This window comes from Phoca vitulina, unplaced genomic scaffold, assembly GCF_004348235.1.
Source record: "Phoca vitulina isolate PV1807 unplaced genomic scaffold, GSC_HSeal_1.0 scaffold3, whole genome shotgun sequence".
In the NCBI taxonomy this organism is placed as follows: domain Eukaryota; kingdom Metazoa; phylum Chordata; class Mammalia; order Carnivora; family Phocidae; genus Phoca; species Phoca vitulina.
This window is the reverse complement of record NW_022589706.1, coordinates 51381240-51398934: the sequence shown is the minus strand read 5'-3', so window position 1 is coordinate 51398934 and position 17695 is coordinate 51381240. Positions and strand designations below refer to the sequence as shown.

General features: G+C 41.6%; 1 protein-coding gene across 1 annotated transcript in view; it reads right to left on the bottom strand.

Annotated features, from left to right (window-relative positions):
- Nucleotides 1-1829, bottom strand: part of SLC4A4 (solute carrier family 4 member 4) — a 344097-nt gene extending 342268 nt beyond the window's left edge. Inside the window, exon 1 of the mRNA XM_032400517.1 lies at nt 1743-1829. The gene's annotated coding sequence lies outside the window, so the exon portion shown is untranslated. The remainder of the gene's footprint in view (nt 1-1742) is intronic.
- Between the last annotated feature and the right edge of the window lie 15866 nt (nt 1830-17695).

Here is a 17695-nt window from a genome sequence, read left to right as displayed (position 1 = left end):
TCTCAACAGTTCCGAAGAGTACCACTTTCTTTTCTGTCCACATATGTGGGAGTTTTTGTGTCACCTTACCAGAGACTCTGAGATAGTTAAAGCAATTCAATTTCCAGATTTCATAGAGAACAGAAGTCTATCACTATATTTAACTTTAAAATGAAAGTAAAAGTTTTTTTCTGTTATTAAAACTATAGAAAAATAAGCAGACATGCTTCCTTTGAATGAAGTTATGCTAATAACCTCAATCTAATTGCTATAATGATCATGAAAATTATTTAAATGCCAATGTGATAGATACAAGGAGAGTTCTTAGAAACCTTTTCCAAAGACATTACATTGGTTATAAGACGCTACTGAATACTGTTTTAACTGCACTGAAAAAGCTATTCAAATCAAAATTTAAAAAAATAATAATAAAATAAATCCTAATGGGCAATGTACACTTTAATTCAGGTAATAGTCTAAGTCCAAGTCCCAGATACAAGAAAAAAAGGGAAATACTGTACAATGCAGTGTCTCTCAGGAAAGGAACTGTTCCAGGATTTAAGACAATGTGAGTTTAGTACAGCTCAGTGTTCATGAGTTCCCATTAGGAGCAACTTTCTCCAACACTGAAGTGAAATGGGAAAGGAAGTGAAGAGGGCAAACCAAAGTGGTTAACTGCTCTTCCATTGTCAAGACTGAAAAGAGCTTGCTTCGGAGAATTAGGCTGAGAAGGTAAGGCCCTGAGAAGGAATGAGGGATGGAAAAACAAAAGTTTCACAAGGAACTGGAAAAAGAAAAAAAAAATGCTTTACGTTGGTAGAACAGAGGTAGAATGGCTTCCTTCTCCATCTTTCGAGTCAAGTTCAGGGTTTGCTGTGGTTTTTGTTTGTTTTTTGTTGTTGTCGTCGTTGTTCTTTTGTTCTTAAAGAACTTTTTTCCTTGCGGTGCTTGCTGCAGTTTGCTGATGTGGTTCCCAACTCCTAACCTTTCTTTGGTGACTGTTATTAACGGACTGGCAAGGGCTGGGTAAAATGCACTTAAGAAAAAGGAAATCACCTCTCCTTGCCAAGACGCACATGCTGCCCAGTACCTGAGGAAGAGCTCCACTGTCGCTGGCCAAGAGAAATCCCAGTTTAACCTCGGCCTCCCTCTTCCAAATCCATTGCAAATAATTGTGTGTTTGTGTGCCACTTGCAGAGAATCTGCCTGACTCACCCCCCGCTTTTGGTGTGCCAGGGAGAGATGTGAATGCTCCGTCCCGGAGCGGGCAGTGAAGTGGGGGCCGCGGTCTCGGTGGTACCGAGAGTCCCCCAAGCCTCCACCATCGGTGGGTTTGGGGATGTTTGTGTGGCAGGTGTCCGGCCACACTGGGACCACCCAGGCTCACAGGAACACACGTGTCACTGCGCCGGAGCCCAGCCCGCCGCGTACACTTGCCCCACAGTCCGGGCAACAACGCCTGGTTCCGCGCAGGGGGCTCTACAGTGGGGGAGAAATAGAACTGCTCAAACTGCTCCTCTAAACGCTAAGAAGGAAAAAAAAGTACCTTTCCGCGGAAGCAGCCTTCACACTTCGCCGGCGCCCAGCCCGGGGGATGCCCGGCCCGCAACTGACCTTTCTCCCTCCCCCGAGTGCGCCGAGGCCGCCCGCGTGCCCTCTGGGACCGGCCCCTGGGCCCCCCGCTCCTGCGCCCGCTGCCGCTGCCGCCGCGACCCGGGGGCCTCGGCCGACCCTCCCCGCCGCTGCCCGGGCCGGGCGCTCACCTCCTGGGGTCTGCCTTCCGTCGCTCCTCCAGTTTGGTGGCGGAGTGTGGGGCTGCAGCGGCCGCTGCCGCCGCCGCCGCCTTCGCTGCCACCACAGCCGCCGCGGCCACAGAAGCGCTGCCCGGCGCGCCGCCGGGGCTGGAGGCTGGGGGCCCGCGGGATCCCTGCAGGCGCGGGCCCGGGGCGCGGCGGGGCCGAGCCGCGGGAAGTTGTCGGCGCGAGGCGCGGATCGAGCGGGGCGCAAGCCACCCGCGCCCAAGTAGTCACAACTTTGCCGCCTGGGTGTGTGCACCCTCCGGAGCGGAGGGAGGCGAGGACGGGGTGAGGGCGCTGGGGCGGGAGGGTCTTCGGAGCAAGCTGGACTGGAACCCGAACGGCCCACGAGGAAGGGGGAGAAGGTGGCGCGGGGTGGGGGGGGGGGAAGATGTCTACACGGCCCGCGTGGTGCGGGGCGAGCGAGTGTGTGAGAGCGCGGGCGTCTACTCTACTTTGCCTTCTGCAGCTTCTGCATATTTATGGGGATCTCCGATGTTTTTGCCAGTAACTAACACTGCAGCAGTGGTGCCCGGCCCGGGCACCCCTCGGGAGCGAGCTGGGGGACGGGGAATCGGGAAAGGCGGCCGTGGCGGAGGCTGTGCCACGAGCGCGAGCCCGCGATCCATATTTAAAGCCGCGAGTGGCCTCGGCCGGCCCCCTGCCCTGCCCTCGCTCGCGCCGCCCGGCCCCCACCGCTCCGGGCCGCGGCTCGGCGTCAGCCGCCCGGGCATCCGCGGCGGCGGGGAGGGGCCTGGGGCCGCACCGCCTCCGCCGGGGGCTCGGGCTCTGCGCGCCGCGCCCGCCTGGAACTGGCCAACGACCCGGCTCCCGACCGGCTGCCTTCGCCTTCCTGGGTTCCTTCTCTCTCACGCCCTGAGCTAGCTGCTAGGTCCAGCTTTTTGTCCTAGTCACAGCAGTTCCCCGCTGGGGACAGCCTATTCTCTCGGGCAGAACCGAAGTTGCTTGCGTTTCCTAGCCCCAGATCACTCTTGAGACTACTTTATAAAACTTGAGGCGTCTAGGTAGAGAGAGTGCTACCAGCACACAGTCATCGTTCACCTTTAGCAGAGGATGTCCGGGGAGAGTACGGTTCTCAGCCTTGTCCTTATGTCACGAGTGGTTTCTGTCTTCCTCAGGCAGTTTGAGAAACATCTTTAGCCCTCCAAGGGAGTCTTCTTGAGCGTACAAAGTTATTATTTGTATTTACGTTGTTCCTAAGGCTAATTATTGAGGTTTAAGTACCCTTTGCTAAGCAAATAATACTAATAATATATCAGTGACCGAGCCCCATTATGATCAGTGAAGTAAACTATTAAGATATCAACAGACTGTCAGCACGGACACCGTCTAAGGTTCTGGGTACTGCTAGAGAGCAGCCAGTTAATGTATGTGAGCCACGCGGTGTATGATGCAAGCATATATGAGTTTCCTATTAATACATATCATATATATATAACATATGTGTGGAAGTCACTGACCAAACTGCATTTTCAACAGTAACCACCAAAACACATAAAACTCAAGAAAAATAATTGCACATACAGACTACCTGCTCCTGCTTCCAAATCCTTCCTCAATACTAAGCAATAACTAATAAGACCTCTGGGGGGTGGAGGGAGGGTGGGACATTCTGAAGGAAAATAACTTAGGGACAGAAGCTTCTCTTTCTAGTATTTAAAACTGGAAGAGATCCATTGTACCTCACCAGTGCTTAGGATGCAGGCATTTAAAGAAGAAAAAAAAGGGGGAGTATATTTAAAATCCTCAGTTAATGCTCAGAAGGCACTAGGAACCACCTAACGCTGTCTACTGTCTGAAATTAAAATGTACTAATGTCGTGTGTCCAGTTGTTGTTACATCTGGCTCACATATATGTTCACGCATTCTACATACCCCACTGCAGTGACATGGGGAATTAGAAACAGAAGATTGGAAAAAAAAAAATTAGCTTTAAAACTTGTGCCTACATAGTTATATTTTGTTTTTAGACTAATGTTAAAATTAACTTTCAGTGCCTGAGCACACAGTTAGCAAGAATCAGCAACCCCAAAGTAAGCTCACAGGCAAAGGGAAGCCACTTTTGTATTAAGAATTTGACACTGCTGTTCAGCAGTTTTTCACACTGTGGATTATGTATTTCAACATAGCTGGCAATTTCTCATTATAATCGTGAACCAGCCATGAATGGTCAGCGTCGGTGAATGTTTGGGAAAGGAATAGTGCAAGGAACTTATGTTTTCTAATATTCTGGTGCAAAATATATCAAACTGTCCTTCACACAAACCAAATAGGTAACCCCTGGAAGCCTTTCACTATTGAGATTGGCACAACTTCACCCTGAAAGGGGTATAAAATTGGTGTGTGGGGTGGGAGGCAGGGAGGGAATTAGAGCACTATGAGGTGATGTTTTGTGTGTGCCTTAATGAGAAAAAGAGTTGTCTTTGGCAAAGAGCCAACAACCTCTGTTATCATTCTCATTACTTGATGTTTGCTATCCCACAATTAAAAGAGCATGTTCCATTTCCTTTCCTATTGATTATTGTCCAGTAATTGAGATATATGTGTTTTTCCTTTAAAAGGTCATTGATTAACTTTTCTTGTCAACTCTGCATGTGGTCACCTTTGCTATTGCTATTCTGAGTGAGGACAATGAATCCTGAGATCTTTTTTTTCACCTATCCTAAAACTTGAGTTACGTCCCTCGATTCCCATGAGCCCAGAGAAAGATTCATTTGTTCTTTTTGTCTTGGGGTTCGCACAGCTTGATGACAAAGAAAAGGAACAGAAAAATTAATGGAATTTAAAAAACAGCATAAGTAATCTTTACTGATAATGATTTGCTTTTTTAATCAATAACTCTTTGTACTAAATGACCTTCTAGAATACCCATGCACTACTTAGCTTATCAATCAAGTTTTTTCGTATCAGCCAAGGTCCTAATAGGCACCTAGAGAAAACAGAAAGATGGGAGGAGGAACCTGTTTCAATGACAAGCACCATCTAGTGGCAGCAGGTGATGAAACCTCCGGACCAGTAAGGTCCAACAAGAATGAAGATGAAGTTTGTAAATAGGCAGTCCAGGCATTCCTGGTCATGTATAAGCATGGCACTCTTCAATTCTAAAACAAGAAAGTTGTCTGTAGGGAAATAATAGAACCAATAGGCCCTTTGTTAATTATTCAAAGTAAGTAGGGTGTAGATGTGATGTGCAGATAGGATTATTGCCGTAAAGCATTTTTTGAAGTCACACCTCTGTATTTTTGTACTTAAAAACTTCTGTGTTTGGGGCACCTGGGTGGCTCAGTCATTTAGTGTCTGCCTTCAGCTCAGGTCATGATCCCAGGGTTCTGGGATCGAGCCCCACATCAGGCTCCCTGCTCCGCAGGAAGCCTGCTTCTGCCTCTCCCACTCCTCCTGTTTGTGTTCCCTCTCTCGCCGTCTCTCTCTCTCTGTCAAATAAATAAATAAAATCTTTAAAAAAAAAAAAAAACTTGTGTTTAAGTTTCCTCATATAAAATAAGGAAAGTGATGACTTATCACCAAATATTATCTATAAAGCACTTTGTTCAATTTTAGCAAAACCCAAAAATGTAGCTATTATATTTGGAGGTCTCTTCATTATTCTATTTTATTAGAAAAGAAAAAGAAGGTGGAAGATATAACTGAATGTTTATCCTGGAGTTATTCAAAATTATAACAATCATACATATTTCATTTGGGGGCCTAAACAAAAAGGTGGTAGCAGATATGTTACTGTTACTACAAACTACATCCTGTTACTACAAACTTCAAAGAATAATCAGAATTATTTCTCAATATCAGGTTCCTTTTAAATAGAAGGCTTATTGGTAGAAGTTTGACAAACATTTTGCCATACACAATAGTTTTCTTTGTGCTGATGTTTGTTTTGAGTTGCATTTGTTTTGTTATTAAACAATATTGCAATGGAATGATCACTAAAGTTGCCACTCCATCACCAATTTAGTCAACCACTTCATGATGTGAGTCTAAGGAAAGAGAAAAATCACTTTTTCTTCTCACCCTGGAGCCAGTCTGGGATGAAACTGAAGACAGATATAGATAAAAACAGAGAGAGAGATCACTTAAAGACCTCATTTTTGTTTCATTTACACTCCAGAAAGTTCATATTCAGTCTGACAAATTCCTGAATAAATTCAGCCGAGATTTATAATCTATATTCCCTCCTTCAAATCTGAGGTTGAAAAATAACCAACCCCTTCCTAAGAGGAAAGAGGAAAAGTGAACACAGTTTTTGCAAGCTGTCTGCATGGCATGAGCGAGAGAAAATAATTTTATTTGGTTAAACATGTGTCATAAGTTGCTTCATAACTTAAAACTACTAAGCTCTCAACTTATCCAACAGTCATTTTCAAAACACAAACCTGAAGTCAAATATTAGGAGAGGTTCTAACCTCTAAAAACAGGAGCCTATCTCTGTTAATGTCAAGGAGGGCAAGTTAGTCAATCTTTCGGGGCCTAAGTTCCCTCAGCAGTAAAATCAAGGGGCTTGAGATTTTTTCTTAAATAATAATAATAATAATTCTAATAGGATACCAGAATATTTTTCTCTAATAAAATCTGAAGAATATGTTTGTGACAGAGAAACATGCAAATCTTTCAGGAATGGTATTGACACATTTATTATGAATGCTCTGCTTAATAACCCTAGGCCAGAGATCCAGCCTCTTCCTCCTACAGAAATTCTTCCATGAGCAGCATCACATAGGACACAGCCCTCTCTGTTTGGAAAGGAAAACTTGAACTGAGCTACTACACCTATGCCCCCTGACTTAAAAGATTGGTCTGGTTTTAGGTAAGACAGTAGAGAATAAAGTCAAACATCTCTGCCAGAACTGACCCTTGGGGCCCAAGGACTCTGCTAATCAGTGTGTGTGTGTGTGTGTGTGTGTGTGTGTGTGTGTGTGTGTGTGTGTCCGCATCAGCCATCTCCCAGACATAGAAAGGTGCTTGTTTCCTTGTATCCCTCTGGCCTCCCCGCCTCCTCGGGGGATGAATGAGCACAGACGGCAGACTGCTCTGAAGTTGCTCTTGCTGAGTCACGTGGACACAGCCGTTCCATTATGTGGGGACCTGTTTTCCACAGATTAGCCCACCAGCGCATCAACCTGGACCATGACCATTCTCATCCCACTGGTCTGCTCCCCAGGCCAGGCCTATCCTGGAGACCATAGCCCCTCAGTCTCCCTGCAAGGAACAGAAGAGTGGACACTTCTAGTGCACATCTGCCAGACTGATTTCTTTACAGGAAATGCTGCAAAATTTTAAAAGTTGGCTCCTTTTTCCCCTATCCTAAGGGAGGAAATATTCTGAGCAAATTTGCCCTTTACGGCTTTTCAGTTTCTCACCGCCAACCAGAAGATGCTCAGTTCTACAGAGAACACAGAGCATAACCAGATCATCCATTCAGTCCACACTCAAGAATCTACTTACTCACTATGTGTCAAGGACTCTTCCAGGTGATGGATTCCTAGAACAAGCAGACAGAATTCCTGTTTCATGGAGCTTACCAATAAACAGATAAATAACAAGATAATTTCCATTTCCTTGGAATACAGAATGTTATGAAGTAGCAGATGCCATGCATGGGGGGGGGGCAAGCATCCCAGTTCACAGTTCCAATTTACCCTTCTTATCCCTGTGTCTTAATAACAGCAACCCTCCTCTCTCTCAAAAGAGAAATTGATTAGAAATTTAGAATCACCCTAGCTCTAGAAGAAATAAAACACAATGAGAGGACGGGGAGAGCTACTTTCAAGTGGATGTTAGGGAAAGCCTCTCTGACCCGGTGATGTCTGAGCACACAGATTGGAATGACGAGATGCATAAATATGAAAAATTTTAAAGGCAACTTGACATAACAAACAACACCTGGCAGGCGGCCTTACACATAGTAGGAACTTGGTAATGACTTATAGGATGATTGATTGCATCCTCTTGTTTTGGAACATGAAAACTAGAGAGACTTCGTCAACCAGAATATACTTCTATTAAGATAAATTCAGATTCCACATATTCCTTAAGACAGGATTCTTCTTAAACAAGAACTTTTAGAGTACATCTATGTATTTATCGGCATGTGCATAAAATATCTCCAAAGGATACATAAGCAACTAAAAACACTATTTGCCTCCAGGAAGGGAAATTAAGTGATTATGGGAAGACTTTTCACTGTATCCTTTATTCTTTTTAGAATTTTGAGCCATGTGAATAAATTGTTTATTTTTTAACTTAAATTTGAATTGAAAATACATAAATAATGGGGCGCCTGGGTGGCTCAGTCGTTGGGCGTCTGCCTTCGGCTCAGGTCATGATCCCAGGGTCCTGGGATCGAGCCCCACATTGGGCTCCCTGCTCGGCGGGAAGCCTGCTTCTCCCTCTCCCACTCCCCCTGCTTGTGTTCCCTCTTTCGCTGTGTTTCTCTCTGTCAAATAAATAAAATCTTTAATAAAAAAAAAAAAAAAGAAAATACATAAATAATTCCCTTTACACCTTGGAGCTATTTCTCCATACAAATAAGTATGTAATTAAACAGAAACTGTTCTGATAAACAATGAGATTAATATTCTAATATTCTTACAAACCAATGACAAAGCTAGAATGTCTGAGTCCCTTCATAGCTATTGGATACTGTTCAGGGCTAACAGTGTTTGCTCACTGCCCACCTGGGCTCTGTTCAAATCAGTGTCATGGGACAAAAAGATCTTCAAAAAGATATTGCTGCTTTTCTGGCACTTGGGCAAATAAAATCAGTACAAAAATCTTAAAATAACATTTTATTGGGGATCTTGCTGCACCTTTGATTATGGCTGTCTGGTTTTCAAAACTGAAAATCTGTTGCTTTTTTCCATTATAAATAATATAGTTTCATTATTTAAAACTTGTAAAATAGAGAAAAATAGATGGAACAGCAGTGAGAAATATCCTCTTTCAGAGAAGACTGCTAATATCCTGGCATATTTTCAATACAAGTTTCTAGCCAGAAAAAAAAAAGGGGGTGTGGTAGGATCTGGATTCAGTGCCATCTTTCTAAACGCAGTTGATAGTTGCTGGGCTCTTAAGTCAGCACAATTCTAGAATTGCCCTTCTGTTTGTGAAAATTCATATGGAATAGGGTCTCTATTGACAGTTTCTGCTATCTGGCAATGAAAATATTGATTGCCCCACTAATAGTCCTAATACTTATATTCAGAATAACCAATGTTGGGCCCCCTGGCTGGCTCAGTCGGTAGAGCATGCGACTCTTGATCTCCAGGTTGTAAGTTCAAGTCCCATGTGGGGTGTAGAGATTGTTTAAAAATAAAGTATTATATTAAAAAAAATAGCCAATACCTACATAGTCATTACTATGTTCCAGGGACCGTTCTAATTACTTAACATAAATGAACTCACTCAATCTTTATAATCACCCCGTTAGTGACATCACTCTCAACATCAAAAAGAAAGCAATATGAATACCAGAACCCATACTTTTCATACATGTCAACTGTTTCAGATTTCCTCAAAATTTGAAGAAGTTTGGAATTGAGGGTTTGCCTTTCTCTGTGAACTTAAACATCTGATCTGGAAGAATTAGCTAACTGTTGGGCAAATGCACACAAAGTGACACCTGAATTGCATTTACTGCTCCAATTCCAACCAAATCTAACAGAGCACATATATACTAATACCAACACCTGAATATACTTCTGAGAACTCAGTTATTCAAAACCAGAATTTTTGGAATTTTTGGAAGCTGAAGACACTATATTTTGGTACTATTTTCTTTTTTTAACCTGGCTACTTTTTCATCACAGCTATTGAAGATGAGATTTTCGGGGCGCCTAGGTGGCTCAGTAATTAAGCGTCTGCCTTCGGCTCAGGTCATGATCCCAGAGTCCTGGGATCGAGCCCCGCATCGAGCCTCAGCATCGAGCCCTGCATCGGGCTCCCCGCTCCACGGGAAGCCTGCTTCTCCCTCTCCCACTCCCCCTGCTTGTGTTCCCTCTCTCGCTGTGTCTCTCTCTGTCAAATAAATAAAATCTTTAAAAAAAAAGAAAATGAGATTTTCAGCAGTGTTTTCTTTTAGCTTTAGTCACATTATGTGCTATTTCCAATCATCCCTATAAGGCACACAATAGATATGCAACATATATGTTTGAAGGCAATTAATCACTTCCCAGGAACCAGCAAACCATGGTATTTGCTTATATTCTTCCCCCTTGACCTTTTGATTTTGCATATTAAAATATGTGGGGGAAGAAAATATTTTCCTTGGTGTTCTGATAGTGTTATCGTTGTTTTGGTATTTAGGGCCTGGGCCTGGTACTAGCAATTTTCATCCTTAAGTTAAATCTTAAAAAATTTTATCTCTCTTTACCAAAAACGAGCATTTAATCCAGGATTACATGGAAATGGGTAACAAGTTTCTCTCAGCAATTCTTACTTGCTTAAATTCAAAAATTAGTATGTAGCAAAAATTTGTCAGAAAACATGTGTTAGCATATGTAATGGTAAATCAGAAACTGGAAGAGAGAGGTGATTTTCATATTACTGAAAGCTACATTCCTTTCCTCTCAATTTGCCACGTGAGTACTTTGGCAACTTTGATCCAGGGAAGCTAACTCCAAACATTTCTTGGTACTCACGTTTCTTCATAGGTTTAGTAATGCCTTGGAACCAATAGCCTGGCATCTTAGTCCAAGGAAGGTATTACAATAAAACCTAAAGAGGAAGAAAGAATAAGAGGCAAATGGAACAAATCAGAAGCAAGAGTGCTAGACAGCTCTCTCTGCTCCAGCCAGTGGCCCTCAAATGCTATTACTGCTTCTTTGATTAAATTAAAATATAATAAGTATTGAGCACTTATTTAACACTTTGTCTATCCTGGCAAGAGTAAAAGACATTCCATTTAGAGAAACAACTATTCAAAAGTTTCTGCTGATGCTGCAGTTACTATTTGGAACAAAGAGCAGAGTAATCAAGTAGATGGAGGTGATTTTTCAGAGAATACTGAAGAAAATATTACATACTAGGCATAGTGGTGCTGTCCTAACAAATTGCTTTCACAATCTTGCTTTAGCATAGACCACCCATCAAGGCAAATGGGGGTAGTCCAGTGTAATGCTAAAAGATTGTAAGCAAACAAATTCAATGCCACGTTCAATCATTAATAATAGCTACCATTTGTCAAGAACTTCCTAATCCTCATGGAAACCCTGTATGATAAGATACAAATTATCCCTCCTTCACGATTAAGGAAACAGAGATCAGAAATGTCAAGCCATTGACCTCAGATCATACAAATACCAAAGTTATGGAGCCAGAGTTCTGAAACTAAGCGTAAGCCCCTGCTCTTTCCACTATACCAAGCTTCCTCAATCTATCCCTAGGGGGATACACGGAAAAGTTGAAATTACAAGGTCCCTGGTCCTTGAGGGAAAAAGTTTGGGCTTTTTACCTCCACACTCCTTCCTCCCCACACTCCCTATTTTCGATCTAAACTGCACATGAAGCAGGACTATTTTGATTAAGTTCCTGCCTTCCCCTAACCAGAAAAAAAAAAAAATCACTTTCAATGTTGTTCATCAGCTGCTGAATAAAGTCCAAGTTATTTAGCTTGGAGTTAGTGACCTTTCACGACCTGGTTTCAACCAGCTGTATTTGCTACTGATCCCATACACAGCTTGATGCTCCACACAGCCTAGACTTCTCACCATTTCCTAAATATGCATTTTGTTTTCTTGGTCCTGGTTACTAGCTCACGCCAATTTATTTTACCAGGAATGCCTTTCTTTCTTCCACCTCCTTCTCCATCTATGGAAAGCCTATTTATTTTTATTTTATTTTTTTAAAGATTTTATTTATTTATTTGAGAGAGAGCAGGAGCGGGGTGAGGGGCAGAGGGAAAGGAGATTCCTTGCTGAGCAGGGAGCCCCACACCACTGAAAATCTCATTTTCTTTTTTTTTAAAGATTTTATTTATTTGACAGAGAGAGACACAGCGAGAGAGGGAACACAAGCAGGGGGAGTGGGAGAGGGAGAAGCAGGCCTCCCGCGGAGCAGGGAGCCCAATGCGGGGCTCAATGCTGGGGCTCGATGCGGGGCTCAATCCTGGGACTCTGGGATCATGACCTGAGCTGAAGGTAGACACTTAACCGACTGAGTCAACCAGGCGCCCCAAACCTATTTATTTTTAAACATCCAATTAAAATGCTATTTATTTTAAACATCCAATTACAATGCTACCTAATCAATATTATCTTCTCTGATTCATTTAGCACAGAAGACCTCTTTCTCCTCCATACTGATAGCATTTAGATAATGCCACTTACCTGTCACTTGAACCATCTCAATGTAATGAGGTTTTTAGTATATTTTCCTCATTTCCCCCACAAAATTATTGGCTCTATGGAAGTAGGAAATGTATCATGCATTTTTCTATTTTTCACCTCCTCTAGTGCAGTCCCATACATATAGGAGGTTCTCACTAAAAACTGAATGAATAAATGAGGCTTAGGTTTAGTTAATGATAATTACAACCTCAAATATAGAAAGATCTACCTGGAACGGTCAAATTGAACCAAAAAACACTTAAAAGTTTTTACTTTTCTGTGGTTATTAATGTAAAAATCATCTTTTATGTTCAGTCATGGGCTTTAGCTATGGGTACATTTTCACAAGAAATTAAACATAAACATATAATTTCTCCTTGTTTTAAACAATCTTTCATTTATTCGTTAAAAAAAATGAAATGCCTATGACACACAAGACCCAACAAAGTCCTGAAGAAACAAGGGTGCAAAACAGAAAAGGCCTTCAGCGAGCTTAAATTTTAGTTAGAAAGAGAGGCAATAAACAAGTAAACAAATATACAGAACAGTAAGTTCTATTATAGAAATTAACATGATAATGGAGAGAGTAATAAGACAGAATACTTTAGATTGGACAGTCAGTGAAGACTTGAGGAGGTAACAGCTGACTTTAAATGAGCCCGTCTTGCAGAAAGCTGTGGGGAAAGCATCCAGGCCGAGGATACAGCAGGTTCAAAGACTCTTGGGGGTTGAACAAAAGTTGGTAAGAGTAGAAGGCAACAAGACAAGGAGCCAGTGGTACGAGAGGAGGTTTAGAGAAAAAGGTGGGTGGCTCAGTTGGTTAAGCGACTGCCTTCGGCTCGGCTCATGATCCTGGGGTCCTGGGATTGAGTTCTGCATGGGGTTCCCTGCTCGGCAGGGAGTCTGCTTCTCCCTCTGACCCTCCCCCATCTCATGTGCTCTCTCTCTCTCATGCTCTCTCTCTCAAATAAATAAATAAAATCTTTAAAGAAAAAGAGAGAGAGAGAGAGAGAAAGGTGGGGACCCAGATCTTGCAGGGTTTTGTAGGTCCCAGGAACAAATTAACATCATATTCTAAGAACAATCAGAAGCTACTGAAGAGTTCTAAACAAGGGTATCACATAACCACATTTAGGATTTGGGAAGTTCGTTCTTAGTACTAACTGGAGAATGAATTGGAGAGGAACTGATCGCTTGTACTAGGGGAAGAGCACTGAAGATGGAGAGAAGTGGATGAATTTGAAAGGTATTTTGGAGATAGAACTAGGTAGAGTTGACAAATTAGATGTAAAAGTTGAAAGAACAAGAAAAATCAAGGATGACTCCCAAGTTTTCCATGAGGGAGACATTTAATGAGGACCAAGTTTAGAGAAGACAAAAATCACTGTTTCAGTTGGAAGGGAAGACATAGAACACTGTATTGAAATAGCAGGTTTGAGATGACTTTTAGACATCTAATTTAATAAACAACCAACATCACAAAAATGTTAACATTTCCCTGAACACTCACATTTTCTAATTGTGTACTCACTTTTTCTTTGGCCATGGAGCAGATTGTATTTCCAAAAGAGGGTCTTAGCAACATCTCCCATTCCCACATCCTCTTCTTCAGTGTGACCTTACCGCTCCCCTATAGAGAGTAGAGTCTAGTTCTCCTCTCCTTGAATCTGGGTGGGTTTGGGACTACCTGACCAATAGAACATAGTAGAAGTGAGGCTGTATGGCTTCCAAGGCTTCGTCATAAAAGATGGTATAACTATCGCTTTGTCTGCTGGAGCAGTCATGCTTGGAGCCTTGAGCTGCCATGTTAAGAAATCCAACTGTCCTCAAGCTGCCATGTTTGGCTCCAAGCCAAGCCACTTGGAACAGCCACATGGAGAAGCCACCTATAGGCAGTCCAGTTGCCAGTTCTAGTCTCCAGGTCTTCCCAACACAGGCACCAGCCATGTGAGGAAAGGGGCTTCCAGATGATTCCAGCCCCTGGCCATCAAATCACCCCAACCCTCGCATCTTCCCAGTGGAGATCCTAGACTCAGAGGAGCAGAGACAAGCCATCTTGCAGTGCCCTGTCCTGACCCACAGGATCCATGAACATAATGAAATGATTATTGTAAGCAACGAAATGTTGGGGTAGTTCGTGAAGCAGCAATAGTTACCAGATTAGCCAGTTAAATAAACATTAGGGGAATACATACATTTAAGCTATAATCCTACCAATATGCCGCTTATACAGTCCAACACCAAATTCCAAGAGGAGTATGCAATCCCCAAACAAGATTCTTAAACTAAATGTCATTTTACTTACTCAAATGAAGGTTGAGTAACCGTATTAGTGGTTGGGACAGATAAGGATTCTGAAGTTCAGGCATAGATTTGGCACCTAATTCTTCTAAGTAAAATTATGTTTGATAGTAAAGCACATATTTCAAGTTTGATAAGAGCTAGAGTAAAATGAAGCCAGTTTTAAAGCCCTGACGTACATATGCGCATTTCAAATTTTATGATTTCCTTTACATTCCATAAGATGTTCTCCTGCAGTTATCTCTAAGTTATGGGAGTGAAGCTACAAATAGAATAGACGGCTTGAGGATAAAATCCCTAGGTGTGACAGGGAATTTGAACAACAACAACAAAAATTTGAAACAACAAAGTTGTTTTGTTTTCAGAAACAATCTCCATTTTTTCTTTTTTTAACAGTCAATATTTTCTCTTTACTTTTCTTTCAAAAAAGGATGAGGGACGCCTGGGTGGCTCAGTGGGTTAAGCGTCTGCCTTCGGCTCAGGTCATGATCCCAGGGTCCTGGGATCGAGTTCTGCATCAGGCTCCCTGCTCAGTGGAGAGTCTGCTTCTCCCTCTCCCTCTGCCCGCTGTTCCCCTGCTTCTGCTCCCTCTCTCTTTATCTCTCTCTCTGACAAATAAATAAATAAAATCTTTAAAAAAAAAGTATGAAATAGGGGAATTTGGCCTTGGATATTAGGATATTTCTTTCGAAATAATACTTTGATTTGAAAACTACTTTAACACCACATACTAAATTTTTTAAAGTAAATTATTTTCCTAAGAATTAGTACCTGTTATATTATATATATATAATATATTACATATATATAAAAATAATTTAAAGTAAATTATTTTCCTAAGAATTAGTACCTGTGAGTAAAGTCAATTTGTTTTGCCTCTACAACAATCAGAAATATTTAATAAAATTATGTGAACAACTTTAGCAAGCACTAGCAATGAATTACATTCTCCGGGGTAGCTGTTATTTCGGCCACTGCTTCCTGGCTCTGACAGCGCTGGTCTTTGATCATGTTTTACTCCTCAGTGATCCAATACATTTTGATTACCCTTGCAGATCCATAATCAATATGAAACTTTTAGTCTGGTATGGGCAAAATAAACGGAACTCAAGGCTATTAACTTTACATCGAACTTCACTATTATGCCATATGGATAATACCAATATTGGTGCTCTATTTAAAATAGAGTGCTAAGATTCTGCAAGCCCCTAGAAAATGGTAATTACACCTGCTTACACTCTTTTCTCGTTTCTTTCCAAAGAAATAAACTAACATAATCAGCATTTACAGCCTTAGAATCTTTCAGCTGCCATATGGAAATTTTTATTTGGGGACTTATAGGGTCATGTCATTTTTTAAATGAGGTACTATAACAACTTCCAAAACTAATAGGGGTGCCTGGGTGGCTCAGTTGGTTGGGCGACTGCCTTCGGCTCAGATCGTGATCCTGGAGTCCCGGGATCGAGTCCCACATTGGGCTCCCTGCCCAGTGGGGAGTCTGCTTCTCCCTCTGACCCTCCCCCTTCTCATGTTCTCTCTCTCATTCTCTCTCTCTCAAATAAATAAATAAAATCTTTAAAAATATATGTATTTTTTGTTTGCTGAAGAGTTTCAATTTAGGGGCTTGTTATATTTCATGAATGTATACCCAATAAGAAATAGGATAAGAAATTAGTTTAAACCAGGGCTCACCAAACTTTTTCTGTAGCATCAGATAGCAAATGTTTTTGACTTTGCCAGCCGTATATTCTGTCTCAACTACTCTCAACTCTGCCATTGTTGTGAGAAAGCAGCTGTAGGCAATATGCAAATGACGGGTGTGGCCAGATTTGGCCACAGAGGGCCGCACTCTGCCAACCCCTGGCTGAGACTAAAGGCAGACTACATTAATAAAACATATTGGACTGTAATCATGTTTATTTATGAAAAGATCTACCTTTCAAATCTTCTTAGTACGTCTTTCTTTATACTCTCGTTTTGTTTTATTGCAGACTATATCACGCTCCCTCACTCAGCCCACCTCCTGTGTTCCAGCAGACTGAGATAAGTCAATTATCGTATTACATCAATGACTGGAATGCTACAAAACTACTCTGGGACACCACTGCAGAAAATAACAGACTAAAAGCCTAGGTCTAGTATTTTAGAGTTGGAGGGAGGTGTGAAAACACTAGTTCAGGATATTTAGCAAAGCACCCTATGACCTTGCATAGCTACACCTAAATTAAAACTGACAGCTGACGTGGCTAATAGGGGGTATACCCCTCAGAGGCTCTAATATCACACACAATGAAGTGGACACTCCCAGTTCACTAAAATTAAACAACCTAATAAAATTAGAATGACAAAAATAAAGCCCACACCCTACCCATTCTTATTATTAAGTAAAAGTGAAGGAAAACAGTAGATTAAAAGATTAACTTTATAAAGTATTTAATGGCCTGTCTACTTCTATGGCCAAATAATAAATCTGATATGGTCAACCTGGTTTGAAATTTTTATTTACTTACCCTGTTTGTGTTACAGATCACCTGCTAAAAAATCATCTATCTTCTGCCTATATGATTTGGATTTCTAGTTCCCTGACCCCATAGTCTCTGCCAAAGATTGAATCATTACTGATAAAGAACTATAGAACAATTTTAGGAACATTGTTTTAGTGAAAAAGAATATTACCAAAGGTAGTATATACAACAAAATCCGGAGCAATAGAATAGGTGGAAAAAATGGATCGAAATACCAAATAAATGTAATGAATCCTTGAGTGTATTGTCTTCCTTATCTTACATAAAGAAATTTTGACCATATATGGTAGCCTTAAAAAATTATTTTTATTTTCCACTGTCTTTCCAAGTTTTAAGACACCTTGATCCAAAATCAAGCATAATGGTAAAATATTCTCTCACGGTAGTAATCTTTAGTTCTTTCCTGAGCTAATCCACTAATCCACTTTCCCTTATGATCTACATTCATTAGCGATTCATACTCACTCTCATGAACTACAATTCCATTTAAAAGATACCAACAAGGGATCAGGGCAAGGTCAGCAGGGACTGAACTCAGGTGTTCTGCTGCTTAGCCTTGAACTAAAACCACTAAAACGTTGGAATTATCTGATTAATGATCATGCAGTTACCTAATAGTGATCTCAAATGGAATATAAGTGTCCTATTCCTTACAGGATGAAAATTACACTTTGTAACAAGAGTGAAACAGAGAAGAGCATGAGTTTTGGAGACTCATGGGTTTGAAACTTATTTCTAC